This window comes from Pinus tabuliformis, chromosome 8 (genome assembly GCF_031772625.1).
Source record: "Pinus tabuliformis cultivar Carrire ecotype Pingquan chromosome 8, CPIR1, whole genome shotgun sequence".
NCBI lineage: Eukaryota > Viridiplantae > Streptophyta > Pinopsida > Pinales > Pinaceae > Pinus > Pinus tabuliformis.
The window spans coordinates 455,493,323-455,511,619 of record NC_142294.1 but is presented as its reverse complement, the minus strand read 5'-3'; positions in this window follow the sequence as shown (position 1 = coordinate 455,511,619).

Below are 18,297 nucleotides of genomic sequence, written 5' to 3'. Positions count from 1 at the left end.
AACAGAGCTATCAGCTCGTAGTTTAGAATGTGCAACAAGGTTTCAAAAGTCCTTTTTGAAGGCTACAGCCTCATCATTTATACATTACGAAGGCCAAGATGGCCTTAGTGGGATTTGACTGACCAAACTAAGAGTGATCTATTGCTTCCTCAAAATCGGTTTGGTTGCCTTCTAACTCGGTGGTGGTGGCTGTTGGAGCTCGGAGTTGGAGGTGAAGATCATGAGGAAGGCCATTCAATGCTGTGGATAACCTTCCTACAAAATCTCAATCCCATATTGGTTGTCTCCTAGCCCTCATCTGCGTGGTTTTGCTCCATTAATTTGTTAAAAAACCTGAAATAAACGCGTGTTAGCCACCTAGGAATAGTGACTGCCCTCATTCGTACAAATGACATAAATATACTAAAAAAATGATGTATAAGTTATGAAAAATGAAGGGTTGAGCAAGGGTAGTTAGGCCAAATGAGCCCAAAATGTTACCAAATTTGGGGCTCATCATCACCCCCCAGCTAAAATGATTGCTCATCCTTGAGCAACTAATCCAGCTCCTCGTCCTTCATTGCCTTCACTGCCACCCTCACATCCCAAGCTTCTGCAGTAGTGTCCTCTTCACTGATATGGAACCCAGCCTTTCTTTCCACCTCTTCCCACTGTTCATGCTCATCTTTGTCTGTGTTGCCTTCCATCAATTCTAACAGCAGAGGTGGGCTTAGCTTGAGGCCAATCCAGCTGGCCTGGAGGTTCTGAATGGATTTCTTATAGAGGGGCACCCGTACTAGAGCTTCCCTCATTCGAGTTGGAGTGTGATATTCTCTGATTTTTAGACTGTGGGCCAATGTGTTCCATCGGCGGGTGCAAGCTTGAACACAATTGTCCCCTAACAGTCTCTCCATATCCTCGAAATGCGCTATGGCCTGGGCCTGCTGATCCATATATTTCAATAAATCTTGAGGGTCGGTGGATAAGTGTTGGTGTGCCGATATTAATGCAGTTGGATCCCCTGGCTCTGCTCTAATTAGTAATGGCTCGTACAGCTCTCGGTTCATGACCGCTTTGACTTTTGCTGCTCTTTTGTCTTCATGGTTCAACCATGAGGCAAATGCCATTAACTGCATATCCCCTAAGACCGTGTTGGGATCCCATGAAGTTACATTAGGAAGGGCCAAATTATGGAGATAGAACTCCGATAGTTTGGCCTTATCCTCTGATGAACTGGTATTGCATAATTCAGTGAACTGCTGCGGGTCTTGGAGCTGAGAGATACCCCTTTGTGCTAATGTATTAATCTGAAATTGTAGCCATTGGTCTCTCAAGTACAAGCCATAGGATTTGGCCGGCTGTCTGCATTGTATAGCATCCATGGCCCAATTGGCCATGCAAGCCAATTGTGCCTCTTTTTTCTGCAATTGCTGTTTGAGCGCTTGTATCTCAATTTGTGCTTCCAGTTCTTTTTCCTGTAGATGCGAGGTTGGTTCCCCAAGACCGACCTGCAGTCTTTCTCTGCCTTGCTGTTCTGCTGTGATGTCCCCTGAGTATGTGCCCTTTCCTTTCTTCAGTTCCTGTAGCTGCAGTCTCAATTTTTCATTCTCTTCCTGTAGGAACACCCACTGGCAATTTGCCATGTGTTTGGCCATAGCTAACTCCTTTCGTGCCTCCTTGAGTTGTTCCTCCAAGGGGCCTATATCTGCCATGCCTTTTGACTTAGCTATTTTCATCCACGTGTGCATTCTCACTCTTTCTTCCTCCAACACAAAGAAAAGTGGCACAGTGAATTTCTGTGGTATAATCTTTCCAGCTTCTAAGAAGTTATAATATGAGCTCAGACTTGGCTGAGGACTAGGCTCCGGAATATACTCTTTCTCTTCTTCTCTTGGCAGCTCTACTTCGTCTTCCCTCGGTGGTGATGAAGGTGCTTCTCCCTCCATCCTCTCTGTCTCCTTAAGTCGGGCTAAGGTTTCCTGTAGAGCAGCCTCAGCATCCTGTAGCCGGGCTTCTGAAGCCAACCTGTCCATTCTTTCTTTCCACGTGGTTATCTTCGAGCTCCCCCTCTCATAGGTGACTGATATCTTTGAGGGGGACCTCTCCCTGCGCGAAGTAGGGGCATCCTCTATACTAATTGGGCTGCTGGATGGAGGCTGTGGCCTGCCTGTTTTTATTCTTACACTTCTCTGGGCTTTAAAATATAGAGGGATCTCCCTCTTTCTCTTTCCCTTCGGCTTAGGAGGTGTACTAAGGGCGGCCAGCACGGCGGCTGCCTCCCTTGCAAGAATGTCGGCTTTCTTTTCCTTGGGTTTTCCTTTCTCAAGGCTTCCTGTAGAAGGCCTTTTATTAGCTGATTTCTGGCTTCCTGTAGAAGCCGTTTTTGGTTTTCCTGTAGAACTAGGTGGCACCGTTCTAGCCTGTTTTGCTGAGTGTGTTTTGCTTTTTGACTTGGTCGAGGCTGCTGTCGAGGTGCCTTTACTGACGTGGACCTGCTCAGTCTTGTCCACCATACTTTGTAACCCTTTCTCTCTGGGCGTCAACATGGGTGTGTCATCCTTCTCTTTGGCAACCTTTTTCTCTTGTTTCTCCTTTTGCTCTTTCTTTGGTACTTTGGCCGTTGGTCTTTGGCCTTTTTCTTTCTTCTCTATCGGTACTGACTCCTTTTCCTCGTTGTTGGAGGAACCAGGCTCTTCGGTCAACATTTTTATATCGCCATCCTTCGTCAGATTCCGGAAGGCTTCCCACGAGAGAGGGACATTGTATGTGTGGAGTGCATCCTCCACGAGGAGCTTAATGAGCCCATGATGGGCTACCTGGTCTGGCGTGCCTTCTCTCAACTTGGTGGCACATTCTGTCATAGACTGTAGTAGAAAGTAGGGAATACTTAGTTTGTTTTCTGCAGGTAGGTCCATCTGATGTCTCAATTCAGTGAGTAGCCGGAAATGGTACCCATACACAATGCTGAACTGACCTTCGCATGTGATGTATTTCATAATCTGGAGGCTGACCTCGCTCCACAGTGGCAGTAAGCTAGTTCTGCGAACCCCGTTCTTATCCTCTGAGAATTTCTCCTCTGGTGGAAATAATTCCTTTTTAGCCTTCTGGCCTAATTTCCTTTCCTCCTTGTCCCATGGTACCCCCATTGGGAGCTCAGTGACTCGGCTGATGAATTGTGGGGTGAGTCTGAGACTCAAACCCCTAAAATTGACAGTGGCCAGTGTTTTGGATTTCGGCTTCAGAGCTCGCAAGAACTCCTCTGCCACCTCATCATCATATCCTTGGAGTTTGTCGCAGAACGACATCCATTGCGCGCGAGTGAACAGCTCTACCACCTCAGGGTTCTCCCTTAGTTTCTTTGAGTCAGTCGGTTCCTTTCTGATGAATCCACCTGACATGGTGAAAACCTGCTACGTTAGCTGGAGGTGGCGGGTGCATATTCAAAAACTAGCCTTTTGGGACAGAGCATAGAATTACGCCTCTGCCACACACATAATTCGCGAAGACGATCTACAGATGAGCCTTAAAAATCACCTCCTGTAGAAAACCTTACATACACTTCGACGACAATTCATGCAAACGGAAGACAATACTTGCAATTTTTATGATCAGACTGTAGAACGTCGACTTCGCCACCCTCGAAACCAATTGCATGGGAGGCACAGGTCAGGCTTACCTTCTCCAATTCGCCACCTTTGACGTGAAGAGCCCAATTTTCCTCGTGGCAGTGAGCTTCCTGTAGCGTAGCTTTCCTGTAGAAGCAGCGCACGGGTTCTGGAGAGCACTGCAGTGGTTCTGCACCTTCTGTGCCGCTACCAGACGTTCGAACAGGCCGAAGACTTGGAGTAACGAGCTTCAGAGGAATTCGGACGCTCACTCGACTTCTAAACGGCTGATGATAAATGCGTGGGGTGGCGATCTAGCCGATAGATTTGAATCCAGCGGAATTCGTGGCGCGGGGGTGAGCTGTCCCTGCCGGACCGTTGGACGACGTCATCTACTCATTCCACTGCAAGTTCCCTGACTGTTGCATCATTCTCCGCAGATCCGCCGCCGTCATTTATGTTAAAACGTGCTTCTCCCCGACTGGACGGTTCTCACGTGTCCACTACCCGTTCTTCTTGCCATGACCACCATTTTACACATCCAACTAGACCATCTGACTGGTCGTCGTGGCCAGTTGAATGGCCATACGACTGCTCAACCTGTTCATTTCATACTTGCAAACATTTCAAAGTATTATTCATGTAATTTGACAAAAGAAAGGGCGAGGCACTTACCTGTGCGGCCGCGACATGATTTTCCAGGTTTTAGGACGATGATGATTAGATTTGCTTGCTGCTGCTATTTGCACAGGCCCAGAGGTCCTTCCTTTTCACAGGCTGCTGATGGTTACGATGCTTATTACCTGGCTGTGGGTGGTGCATGTGCCTGCTCTATTATTGCATGTTGCAGGCGATTTAATGGTGTACACTCTAGCTGGCTGAACTGCTACAGGATTCCCGTAGGATGTCCTGTAGCAGTTTTTCCTCCTCGGGTGCATGCTGAACGGTGAAGACAGTGGCATCATGATCACGCTCGCAGGGCCCTTGGATAAGTATTGCATGGTATCTCTACATCTTTTTTCCATTTATTTGAGAAGCGCTTCCTCTGATAATTCAGTGTTTTGTTTTGACTGTGCAGGTTCCTTCATTGCATGGCAACTGGGGTGGTAGAAGGAGGTGACAGCAGTGTGTGATGGAGAAAATAGTAGCTTGCATGCCTCCATGTCAGACCTCTGTCGTTAGATCTCCCCACATAATTAGTTCTGGGCCGTCCAAAACTTCTACAGGAAGTTTCCTATAGAAATACAAAACTTCCTGTAGAAAGTCTGTAGCTTCCTGTAGAAGACTAAACTGTGATCAAATCGTGCCCATACCTTGGATAAGATGAGTGTTTTCGGAGGGGGTGCTGGTGAGGACACCTGGTAGCATAATAAGGACCCTTGTCTTTGAGTTGAGGGACCTCTTTTCCTTCATAGAATACCTGCAACCTGCATGCATTGCCACATTGTGAACTTGCTGTCCCTATTTTTTTTTTTTATTTATTGTTTTTTTCTTTTTTCTTTTTTTTTTTTTGAAAGACAGCAGGGGCGCCTCGATGAGGTTTTCACCTTTACCATCTGCCTTGAGCGCCTCAGAGAGGTTTTCACCCAAGGATCTTTATTTTTCTCTCCCTTTTTTTTTTGAAAGACAGCAGGGGCGCCTCGATGAGGTTTTCACCCTTACCATCTACCTTGAGCGCCTCAGAAAGGTTTTCACCCAAGGATCTTTAATTTTTTTTTTAACTCAAGGTATGCCCAAAATAGAGGCAGAACCCTTCTCTATGACCAGCACTAATTTTTCCACAGTTTTGATGAATTCTTTCCTTGACAGAGGCTTTCTGTAGATCTTCAACCGATGCCCATTGACGAGCATAGGGATGGCCTCCTCATCAATGGTCCGAATAAGTACAGATCCATTGTCATTACATTTTTCCACTGCATATGGTCCCAGCCATCTGGTTCTCGGCTTCCCCTTGAAATCTTTATGCCTGGAATCATACAACAGTGCCCAATCTCCCAGCTGAAATTGCTTGTCATTGAGGTGTTGGTCATGCCACACCTTCCTCTGAAGTTGAACCACTTCTGAGTGAAGAAGGGCCTGCATTCTGTGCTCGTCCAATCCATTCAGATGCAATAACCTTTCTTGTTGGGCATGGCTGAGATCTAGGTCCAGCTGAGCTGCCATCCTCAAAGTGTTGTACTCGAATTCAATTGACAGCAGAGCTCTCTTCCCATAGACCAGCTCATAAGGTGTGAAGCCGGTTGTGGTCTTCCAAGTGGTGTTGTAAGCCCATGTGGCCTCAACCAGGTGATCTGCCCAATCTTTCCTGCTGCTACTCACCACCTTAGTCAAGATCCCTTCCAATGCTCTATTGGTGACTTCCACCTGCCCATTTGCTTGAGGATGATAGGGGGTGGAAGTCCTATGCTTGATTTTGTGATGAGCTAGTAGGTCTTCAATTAAGTTGGAGGTGAACTGGCTTCCTTGATCAGTGACTAGCTCTCTTGGGTAGCCAAATTTGTAGAAGATGTTTTCTCTTAAGAACTCAGCCACCTTTTCTTCTATCGCTGCTTTGATTGCCTTGGTTTCTGCCCACTTTGTCAGGTAGTCTGTGCACACAATGGTGTAAGACCTTTGCCTCGAAGGAGGGTTGATTGGACCCACAAAATCCATACCCCACTTCTCAAATGGCTCAAGAGTCACTTGAGTTTGGAGAGGCATTTCATCCCTTTGAGTCGGTTTCCCCATCCTTTGGCATCAGTCACATTGGCTGATATACCTTCTGACATCTTGATGAAGGGTGGGCCAATAGTAGCCTGCCTGTAGGATTTTGAAGGCAGTCCTCTTTGCTGCAAAATGTCCTCCACAAGGCCCATCATGACAGGTGAGGAGGATATCAAAGACTTCCTCCTCCCTTACACAACGCCTTAATATCTGATCAGGGCCAAGCTTGAACAAGTTGCCCCCGATCCAAGTGAATGAGGCACTTTTTCTGACGATTCTGCTCTTCTCTTTTGAGGATAGGTGTGGAGGTAACTGTGCTGAAACAAGGTAGTTTGCTATATCAGCAAACCATGGAGAGAGTACTGAAATAGCAAACAGATGTTCAACGGGCATCTGGTCATCCACTGTTCCATCCTCATCTGCAGATAAATCCAATCTAGACAAAAATTCAGCAACAACATTTTCTTTACCTGGTTTGTCAACGATAGTCAAATCAAACTGCTGCAACAAAAGTAACCATCTAATAATACGAGCATTCACATCTGGTTTATTCATTAAATATCTAATTGCAGCATGATCAGTGCATGGACCACGGCCAAGAATTCTTTCTCAGTAACAGTGTAATTCAGTTCTGCCTTGGATAAGTTTTTGCTGACAAAGTAAATGGCATAAGGGAGTTTTTGTTCAACTTGTCCTAAGGCTGCCCCTATGGCTTTGTTTGAAACATCAGTGTGGATGTGGAAAGGTAGGGCCCAGTTTGGACCTCTCAAGATTGGGGCAGACACCAACTTGTCCTTTAATTCATTCAGAGCCTTCTGACAATCGTCAGTCCACTGAAACTCAACATCTTTCGCCAAGAGGCCAAACAATGGCGAGGCTAGCTTGCTGAAGTCTTTAATGAATCTCCGATAATACCCTGCTAATCCTAAGAAACTTCGAACATCTCTTACCTTCTGAGGAGGTGGAACCTTCTTGATAAGAGCAATTTTGTTAGGATCCACTTGTAACCCTTGGCAAGAAATGGTATGGCCTAGCACGGTCCCTTCAGTCATCAAGAATTCACACTTTTCAGGGCTAAGGGACAAGTTCATCTCAATGCACTTGGTTAGGACTTTTCCCAGATTGGACAATGCTTCCTGGAAGTTGGACCCATAAGGAGTGAAGTCATCCATATAGATTTCCACCGCATCATGGACTAGCTCAGAAAAGATGCTCAAGACGGCTCTCTGGAAGGTGGCAGGAGCATTGCATAGTCCAAAGGGAAGAACTCGGTAAGCAAAGGTACCCCAAGGACAAGTGAAGGTGGTCTTATCTTGGTCTTCCGGGCTGATCTGGATCTGGTTATACCCGCTAAACTCGTCCAAGAAAGAGAAAAACTTCTTTCCTGCCAGTCCATCCAACACTTGATCTATGAAAGGTAGAGGAAAATGGTCTTTCTTGGTAGCTTTGTTCAGTTCTCGGTAGTCCACACAGATTCTCCACTTCCCATTTTTCTTGGGAACCAACACCAGGGGGGACACCCATTCGCTATCTGAGATGGGGTAAATGAATCCGGCATCCAATAGTTTCTACAATTCTTCCTTGACGATGTCCTTAAGGGCTGGATTCATTCTCCTCTGGGGTTTCCTAACTGGTTTACAATCCTCTTTGATGTAGATGTGATGGGTACAGACTGAAGGATGGACTCCTTTCATCTCCTTATAGCTCCAAGCAAAAGCATCTAGATGACTGGCCAACAGACTACACAGCTCCTTTTCCTGGGAAGGAGAAAGGGAGGAGCTGATCTTTAACGTTCTCTCAAGGCCAAACTCCACATTTTTTACTCTGGGAGTGACAGGGTTGGTCGCACAAAGGTCCACTAAGGTGCTAGCTTGGGCATCCTCCACCAATTCCTCTAAGGACAGTGCACTGGGAGGTGGATTCTGGATCAAGGTCTCAATCAAATCATCCTCGGTTGGGGGGTCTCCCCTAGTGGTGTCTAGGGTGCACAAAGGTGCTGAGTACACCTCATCCTCTTCTCCTTCCTCCAACCAAAGTGGTAAGTCATGCTCTAATGAGGGTTGGGCAGGAGGGTACAGGACTAGCTGCTTGGACGTAGGACCATTTTTTATGGTCATGTTTCCTGCACGGCAGCTTATGTAGGCATCAGCAGTGGCTAACCAAGGCCTTCCCAAAATAAGAGGGTATCCAGTAAGCTTTTCCTTTGGTTGCAGAACCAAGAAATCTGCAGGGTATTCCAAAGAGTCAACAGAGACCAAGACATCCTCTACAATCCCTTCGGGAGTCATGGTGGAGCGATCTGCTAGTTGTAGGACTGTCGAGGTCTTTCTCAAGGAACCCTGAAGATTGAGTTTGAGCATGGTATCCCTAGTCATCACATTAATGACAGCCCCCAGATCAATCAATGTGTGAGGTATGATGGTGCCATTGATGTGGACATCAACTACAGGACTCCCAGGATCCAAATACTTTGGGCAGATGACTTGTCCCAACATAAGATCAGACAGTTTTCCTATGACATTGATGGTCGAAGCATCTCTCTTTCGCCTGCCTGGGTGTCTAAAACACTTTTCCTTAACCAGTTTGTTGTATATCGGTACATCTTTAATGGCTTGGAGAAGTGGTATTTTCACACACAACTGTTTGAGCTCTCCCAGAAGCTCATCCTCTTCTGGTTTGGGTTGTGTGGTGGCTGTTAGTCTCTCGGGAAAGGGTGGAATGGCCTTTGGTTCACTTTCCTATTTATCTTCCTCGTCCTCTAGGGGAGGAGGTTGGCAATCTGGAAGAGTCTTTCCAGATCGCAGATTGATCTCCTGGATCTCCACAGCATAGGTAGGGCATGATGTTTCCCCAGTATATACCTGCTAGGCCTGTCTGTTGTTGGGGTTCGGGTTCAGTTGAGCAGGCATTTGAGGTTTCCTTGGAGGAGCAAGTGGTAATGGTTGTGGTTGAACTGGTGGTGGAGGCAAAATGGCGGGAGGAGTATTGTACTGGGGCCTCCACCCCGATTGAGGTGCATTCCACTGAGGCTGTGGCTGGGCATGTGAGTGATACGACTGAGTAGTTGGTTGAGTATGGTACTGAGGTGGGTAAGACCATGGAGGAGGCATAGACTAGGAAGGATGAGTAGGGGGACCCCAGGAAGGCATAGGAGCAGATTGGTTGGGGTTGTAATAAGCTTGGGGTGTCCCTTGCATCCCCTGTTGGTAAGGTCTAGGTCCTTGTGGCCTCCTTTGGTTGAGGAAATAGAGAGGTTCAGTGGGTGCTTCTATCCCTTGAAACATGGCTTTAAGCCCAGGTAAGGTTGGACATTGGTTTGTGGGGTGGTCCTCCTCACAAACAAAACATACTTCAACCGAATGTAATGGGCATTCGTTCTTGGGATGTTTCCTTGTACACCTAGGGTAGAAGATAGCCAAGGCCCTCTCAGCTTCTTCTTTCTTCTGCTGGATTCGGAATGTATCAAGTTGCATGGCAATGGTCTGTCTTACCTCACTTTTGAGGTCCTATAGTTGATTTTCAAACTCATGTTTGGAGAAAGGAATACCAGCTGAGAGGGGGTTTCCTCTACCTCTTTTCCGGGCTGCCCTAGAGTGGTTTCTAAACACAGTCTTTATGTCCTCATAAGGTAGTTGGTAAATATCCCCTCTAGCTAGCATGTGAAGGGTATCTAAGATGTCTTCAGGGACTCCTCGGAGCAGAACCAACCTGAGGGATTCAGGGTCAAGTGTGCACCTGGCCCGTTTATAGCTAAGTTGGAACCTTTCCTCGTAATCCTCTAAGGACTCATCATTCCCCATGGTCATCCGAAAGATTTCTCCCTTGGTTTCCTTGGACCTACAGTAGTCCCGGTATTTGGTATTGAAAGCTTGCTGCATCTGAGCCCAAGTAGTGGTACTGTTCCCAGGTAAGCCCATGAACCGGCGTAATGCTGCATCCTTAAGGGTTGAGGGGAAGAGTTTCAGTTTCTGCTCATCTTCAGTATAGTCATAGGTTCGACAAAGGACAGCAAACTCAAACAGGAAGGTATCAGGGTCTTCAGTAGTCATTCCATGGAAGTGAGGTAAAGCAGAAGGGCTTATGTTCTTCATTTTCATGTCTCCATTGGTCTCTCGGATGGGGAAGGCACCTACTATTCTCTCATCTTCTCCCCTATGGTCAGCCATGGCTTCAGATGGAGTGTTCTCTAACTCTTCTTCTACTATAGGATCTTCGTATATCTCAGGAGGTTCGCCTATAGGTTCTTCTGGATCACTGTCACCAAAGAAGAGAGAAGGGTGACTCAGTGATGTGGTGGGGGTGTTGGGTAGGAATTTTCCTGTTTTATCTCGATTCCTACGAGGCATGAAATGGAAAGACTTTTGATTGCTTTTGTTTTTTTTCTCTGGTACCTGCAAAAACTGAAACAGATTGAACTACAACTAACTATCTTGCTGAAATGAAAATGCAGAATTGAAATGAAAGCAGGAAAGGACTAATCTATTTTTCTCAAATGAAATTGCAGGAATTGAAATGCTAGTCTATGCTTGCAGAATTGAAATGCTAATATATGCTTGCAGAATTGAAATGCTAATCTACGCTTGCAAAAATGAAATTGCGGAATTGAAATGTTAATCTATGAAAGCAGGAAATGTCTATACTACTTTTGCAAGAAGGAAATGGAAATGAAATACTACTTAGGAGAAGGTGAGAGTAGGAGAGTAGAAGAAAAGCAATAATTACTAATACTCTGATGCTTCCCCGGCAACGGCACCAAAAAGATGGTGGGCTCCAGTATTGTAGCAATAATGCTACAACTCCTGGAGCTTCCTTCTCTAATTTTATCAACCCGGTAGTTCATAACAAACTTGGAAGCGATGGTGCTGTATGCACAAGTAGTAGCTCTTGCCGCAGCTGTCACTTGGTCAGCTGGCACAAGTCCGCTAGGGGCTCAAGCCAACTTCTATGAGCTCTTAGAAGAAGCTTTTTAACCGATGAACGAAAGCTAACTCAAAGGAAATTATCCTACTTTGCAGAAATGAACTGAAAGCCAATCAAGAAATGAAAACCCTAGCAAACCCTAATTCTACCAGCTAGTCCTACTAATGCAACGGTGAGAATGAAAACTACTGAAAGTGATGCCATTACTTCTATGAAGGTGAGATGCATGTGTCTAAACTACTTTTATCTGAAGAGAACATATTTTTGTATTTTTGTTCAAGTTGTTGGAATTATTATGCATGTGCTTCTAACTGGGTCTTTACTGTGCAGGGGTAAGTCAAGGGGAGAAATGCTTGGAAGAGGTCAGGAAGGCTCAGAGAGGGTCTAAGGAGTCCCTAACATCCTTTCAGAGAGTTTCACAATGTTTGGATGCCAAGTAACCGTGTTTATGCGCTTCTATAGGAAGTCTGCAGGGGTTCTACAGGATGTTCAAAATTTCTACAGGAAGTTCAGTAATTCCTACAGGATGTCCTATAATCGGATTTTTGGGTAATGGGTGAGTGGAAGAGGATGCATGGATGGATAGGGAGGTAAGGGAGGAGTTTGTAGTGACTCAGTGACAGAGGGATGAGATGAAGAGGGGGTGTGCTAAGCTAGGTTGTCTTGAATAGGGTAGAGGGAATGGAAGGCCGAAAAGGTAGAATAACGAGGGTGATAGAATGGTTGAGAGATAGGGGTCTAATTGGGAGATGAGTAGTTGGTCTGGGCATGGCTTACAAGGATAAGAGAGTGAGGGAGTAGTATTGCATAGTGTAAACGAAACAAATCATCCACGTCCTGCACATAACCGAAATATCATGATCCTATTCTAACTGTTTAATAAAACCAAAGAACAGCAACGTTATTGCTAAGGAAAATCATGCATGGTACTGAAGCAAAGAATCATTCCACAAGATCTGAACGCATGGACAACTATTACAGCGAAAACATTGTATCAAAGATTGCATGAACATGTAAAACACTGTTTTTGGTGGGTGGCACTGTCTGCAATTCCAGCCCCTAAACAGAGGTGAAAATGAGTGTGCAGTCAACCCTTTTTTGGAACTCTTATTAACTCCAATCTCTTTACTCTATTCTAAAACTGCTGAAGCAACTCTGTCTCATAAGATTAACCTACTTAACCACACCAAGGAATCTAGCTCAGCAAACTATCTTTCCAAATGCATGTAAAGGAAAAGAAATACAATGTTGAAAGAAAGATAACAATACAAAGGAAGGAGGCCTTAGGCTCTCAGGTTGGGCCCAACCCCGAGAGCTATGGCTCCTTTAAGAGCTCAGAACTGAACTCAAATCTTCCTGCCTTCCATTAAAAGATAACAATCATAAGTCAAATAACATGCCACTAATGGCTTACAAAAGAGCAAAACAGAGCTATCAGCTCGTAGTTCAAAATGTGCAACAAGGTTTCAAAAGTCCTTTTCGAAGGCTACAGCCTCATCATTTATACATTACGAGGGCCAAGATGACCTCCTAAATTAGTGGGATTTGGCTGACCAAACTAAGAGTGATCTGCTGCTTCCTCAAAATCCGTTTGGCTGCCTTCTAACTCAATGGTGGTGGCTGTTGGAGCTCGGAGTTGGGGGTGAAGATCACGAGGAAGGCCATTCAATGCTGTGGACAACCTTCCTACAAAATCTCAATCCCATCTTGGCTGTCTCCTAGCCCTCATCTGCGATGTTTTGCTCCATTAATTTGTCAAAAAACCTGAAATAAACACGTGTTAGCCACCTAGGAATAGTGACTGCCCTCATTCGTACAAATGACATAAATATACTAAAAAAATGATGCATAAGTTATGAAAAATGAAGGGTTGAGCAAGGGTAGTTAGGCCAAATGAGCCCAAAATGTTACCAAATTTGGGGCTCATCAATTCCAATGAGTTTTTGATGACGCTATGTACCTATTACTATATTTTTTATCAAAAGATAAAAATTTAAGACCATTGTTGTGGAGTCTTTTTTATTATGTGTCCAAGGCAATAGTGGTTATAATAGTCGACATTCAATTTGTTAAGAAGTAATTAGTGTGTATCATTAACCTCAAGTCATAAGAATATAGTTTTCCTATGAGTCAACACACGATTCATCTCTATTAGATTTATTATCTAGCAAATTTCCTTTAAATAATGTTACACTAGTGTGTGTAGGAACTATATTATTTAATACATAATCAAGCTCTTTCAATTCTAATAATGAGAGATACCTAGCACTCCTCAACAGTCATGGCACACCTTAACATGCTTTGGAATAGTACACTAACATTCCTTGGCACTTCACATGTCTTGGAACATCCTCATACCTAGAACATTTTGCCATGAGTAGGAAGCCCAAGCACATGTTAGCATCCCTTGCATAGCGTAGCACACCCCTATCATATGTTGGCATGCCCTGTAGTCCCTAGCATGCCCTGGAACACCTTGGCATAATATTGCATTCACAAACATTAGCACTTGGTACACATAGGCACTTGGCATGTATTGGAGCATATTATTAGTGTGTCTAGCATGCCCCTTTTGAAAAAGATAAAGTCACGACTTATTAGCCCTCTTATGTGTTCCTTTCCTTGAACTTTATCTTGGTTATTCCTTTTTCTCCCTCGAAACTCCTTGACACATATTGGAATACTTTGGAACCCTGCACATCCTAGCATGCCCTGGCACTATTTGGCACATGTTAGCGCACCCCGAAACTACTTAGCACACTCTAGAACTTCTTGACATTCCCTGGTATTCCCTGGCATGTCACTCCCTCCTTAGCATGACAGCTACCACTCAATGACACTCCCTGACACACCCTCATATTCATTCACTTCCATGCATTTTGACCTAGTGCTCCCTTGTGTTTTCCTAGTACTCCCTAACACTCCTTAGCATGTATTGGCACTCTCTAGCACACCTTAGCACTCTTCGATATGCTATGCCACTTCATAGCATGCATCACACTCCCTGACGCACATTGGCATTAGGCACGTGTTGGCACTTGCCAATTCTTAGCATGTTTGGCATGCATTGAGATGACTTGGTATGATTTGGCATGGTTTAATAATAAATTTATTTGAGATAAATTATTGTAAACTATATGAGAAGAAACGGAGGAATATTTGGCACTTAGAATGCATTAACACTCGGCACTTGGCACCTATTGGCACCTAGTGTTGGTGTGCCTAGCATGCCGCTCATGGAAAAGGTAAATTGTTGACTTATTAACCCTATTATATGCTCATTTACTTATAACTTGTTCCTCCATTTTGTTTCCTTGACAGTACCTGGGATGTATCGTCACATCCTTGTACATCTTGGCATGCCTTATCACTTGGCACATGTTAGCTTGTTTGACATGTCTTCATGCTATCTAACACATGTTCGCATGCCCTAACGTTTGTTATGAAACCAGCTCAATAAAAGATAGAAAAGATAGATCAACGCCTTAGAATTCAGCCTCTTCGAGGGGGCAACCTCCTTTACATTACATAAATGAACAATTCTTGGATGATACAAATGACAAAACCTCCTTTCTATATATAGGAGTCTAAGGAGTCACAATATAATCCAGCCGACCTAACAATAATAATATAAAGCCACAAAAATAACAATAGAGGGATTCTATGGGGCACAGAAATAACAATATGGGGGTAATAGGGGCACAACAATATAAATAAGGGGTATAACTACAATAGTAATGGGGTAATCACTAGTATTATAGGGACCCAACATGCCCCTCTCCTTCAAAAAAGTGTTGTCCTCAACGCTTGAGTAGTTCTGGATACTTCTGCATAAAATTCTCATCCTCCCATGTGGAATCTTCAGCGGATAAGTTCTTCCACTTGATAAGATACTCTGAAATTGATCGATTTCGTAGCTGTCGAGTTCTTGTTTCTGTGACTGCTTCCGGTTCCAATATAATTTTTCCTTCCTCGTCAAGTTCTGGCAATATTGTTTGAATTGGGAGCTTGTCCCCTATAACCTTCTTTAAACATGAAACATGGAAAACTGGGTGCAATCGAGAAGCTGCAGGAAGCTCCAATTTGTATGCCATAGTACCAATCTTTTGCAACACCTTGTACGGACCATAATACTTTGGTGATAATTTATTATCCTTCTTAGCTTGCTTTAGGGACATTTGCTTATATGGTTGTAGCCGTAGGAATACCCAATCACCTACATCAAAACTTCTTTCACTGCGATGTTGATCTGCCTGTTGTTTCATTCTATTTTGTGCCAACACGAGGTTATCCTTTAAGAGTTGGAGGACTTGTTGTTGATGTTCGATGTGATGTTCCACTGCCTGAACCTTAGAATTTTCTCTTAAATATGATGTGATGGATGGTGGTTGATACCCATAAAGTGCCATAAATGGGGTCATTTTTGTTGCTGTATGGAAGGAAGTGTTATACCACCATTCAGCCAGAGGCAACCATTTGACCCATTGTGTCTGTTTATCAGATACAAAGCAACGAAGATATCCTTCCAAACATTTGTTTACTATCTCAGTTTTCCCATCAGATTGAGGATGATAAGATGAGCTATGAGCTAACTGAGTACCAAGACAAGAAAATAATTCTGTCCAAAAATTTCCAGTGAAAATGGGATCTCTGTCACTTACAATAATCTTTGGGTTTCCATGTAGCTTTTGAACTGTTTCCATAAATGCAGTAGAAACTGTACTGGCTTTAAATGGATGTGATAATGCACAAAAGTGTGCATACTTGGTAAGTCTGTCAACTACCACCATGATGACACTCTTTCCCTCAGACTTGGGTAAACCTGTGATAAAATCCATTGAAACCTCCTCCCAACGTTGGCTTGGAATGGATAAAGGTTGTAATAGACCTGGTGTCTTAATTGTTTCAACTTTATTTTGTTGGCAAACCAAACATTCTGCCACAAACTTTTGAATATCTGATTTAAGGCCATCCCAAAAAAATTCCTTCTTAACCCTGTGGTAAGTTTTTAAAAATCCTGAGTGCCCTCCTAAGGGAGAAGTGTGCAATTCCATAAGAATCTTTTGTTTTAGCTGGGAATTCTTACAGAGGTATAAGCGATCTTTGTACCATAACGAATCATTTTGCCAGCTAAATGTATCAGAAGTACTGGAATCTTGTTGTAGCTTTCGAATAAGTGCCCACACTTCTTCGTCATTCTTCCATTCCTCCCTTGCTTCGTTTATCCAATCTGGTTGGATAATAGAAATGGCACACAACAATGCTTCCACATCCTCATCCTTTCTTGAGAGTGCATCTGCCACCACATTTTGCTTCCCTTTTTTGTAGATGATTTCAAAGTCATAACCCAACATCTTTGTGACCCACTTTTGTTGCTCTTCAGAGGATAATCTTTGTTCTAAAAAGTATTTAAGGCTATCATGATCCGTTTTTACCTTGAAGTGTCTTCCCATTAGGTAGGGTCGCCATTTCTTAAGTGCATGGAGTATTGCCAACATTTCCTTCTCATAAATAGCTTTGCTTAAAAACTTTCCCTTGATTGGACGACTTTCAAAAGCAATGGGTCTTTCATCTTGCATTAGAACAGCACCAATTCCATTTCCTGAAGCATCACATTCCACAATAAAGGTTTTTGTGAAGTCCGGTGTAGCTAAGACCGGTGCTTGGCACATTGCCTCTTTAAGATGTTCAAAGGCCTTTGTTGCTTCCGGAGTCCATGAAAATGAATCTTTCTTCAATAATGTTGTTAGAGGTGCTGCTATTCTCCCATAATTCTTAACAAACTTGCGATAATACCCTGTCAACCCAAGAAATCCTCGCAGATGCTTTATGGATGTGGGGATTTTCCATTCCTTAATGGCTTTAATTTTGCTAGGGTCTACCTTAACTCCTTCATGAGATACAATATGACCCAAATATTCCACCTCCTGGACTCCAAAGAAACATTTGGATCTTTTTGCATATAATTGTTTCTCCTCCAATAGTTGTAGCACCCTGTCAACATGTTCAACATGATCCTTCCAAGACTTGCTGTAGATTAGTATATCATCAAAAAATACTAACACAAATTTTCTAAGGAATGGTTTGAAAATTGAATTCATCAAACCTTGAAATGTTGAAGGTGCATTGGTAAGGCCAAAAGGCATGACCAAAAATTCATAATGACCCTCATGAGTTCTAAATGCCGTTTTCGGAATGTCTTCAATCTTCATTCTGATTTGATGATATCCCGAACGAAGATCCAACTTGGTGAAGTAAATTGATCCATGCAATTCATCCAGTAATTCATCAATGACAGGAATGGGGAACTTATCTTTAATAGTGAGCTTGTTGAGCTCCCTATAATCCGGACACATGCGCCATGATCCATCCTTCTTGTGCACCAATACTACTGGAGCTGAGAAAGAACTTTGACTCGGTTGAATTATACCAGCCTCTAGCATTTCTGCAACCATACGTTCAATTTCACTTTTTTGGACATAGGGATATCTGTACGGCCTGATGTTTGGAGGAACACTTCCTGGAATCAGATGAATAGCATGATCATGATCACGCATAGGTGGGAGACCTTTGGGAGTCTCAAATACCTTGGAATGATTGTCCAGGACTTTTTGGAGATCTGGAGAAATAGATGATTCCAATGTGGAAACATCTAGCGAACATAATTGTGCAATTACACCTCTTTGCTCCTTTTTTAGAAGCTTTGTCATGCCATTAGAGCTGATTATCTTTCCGGTTTCCCTGCAATACCCCTTAATTCAACTTCCTTTCCTTCCGTAGAAAATTTGATGAAAAGTTCTTGAAAATTAAAAGCTATTGTACCCAAGGATTGTAGCCATTGGACTCCTAGTACAACATCAGCACCTCCCATTGGAATGGAAAGCATTGGGCTAGTCAATACATATTCTCCCATGGATAGCTTGATATTATGGCACTTTCCAGAGAAATTTATTGTTCCTCCATTTGCAATCATCACTTGACACTCTGGTGCTGGATATAGGAAGCAATTCAATTCTTTTGCTACCCTACAATGAATAAAATTGTGGGTGCTTCCTGAATCAATCAACACTATTACCTTTTTCTTCTTGAT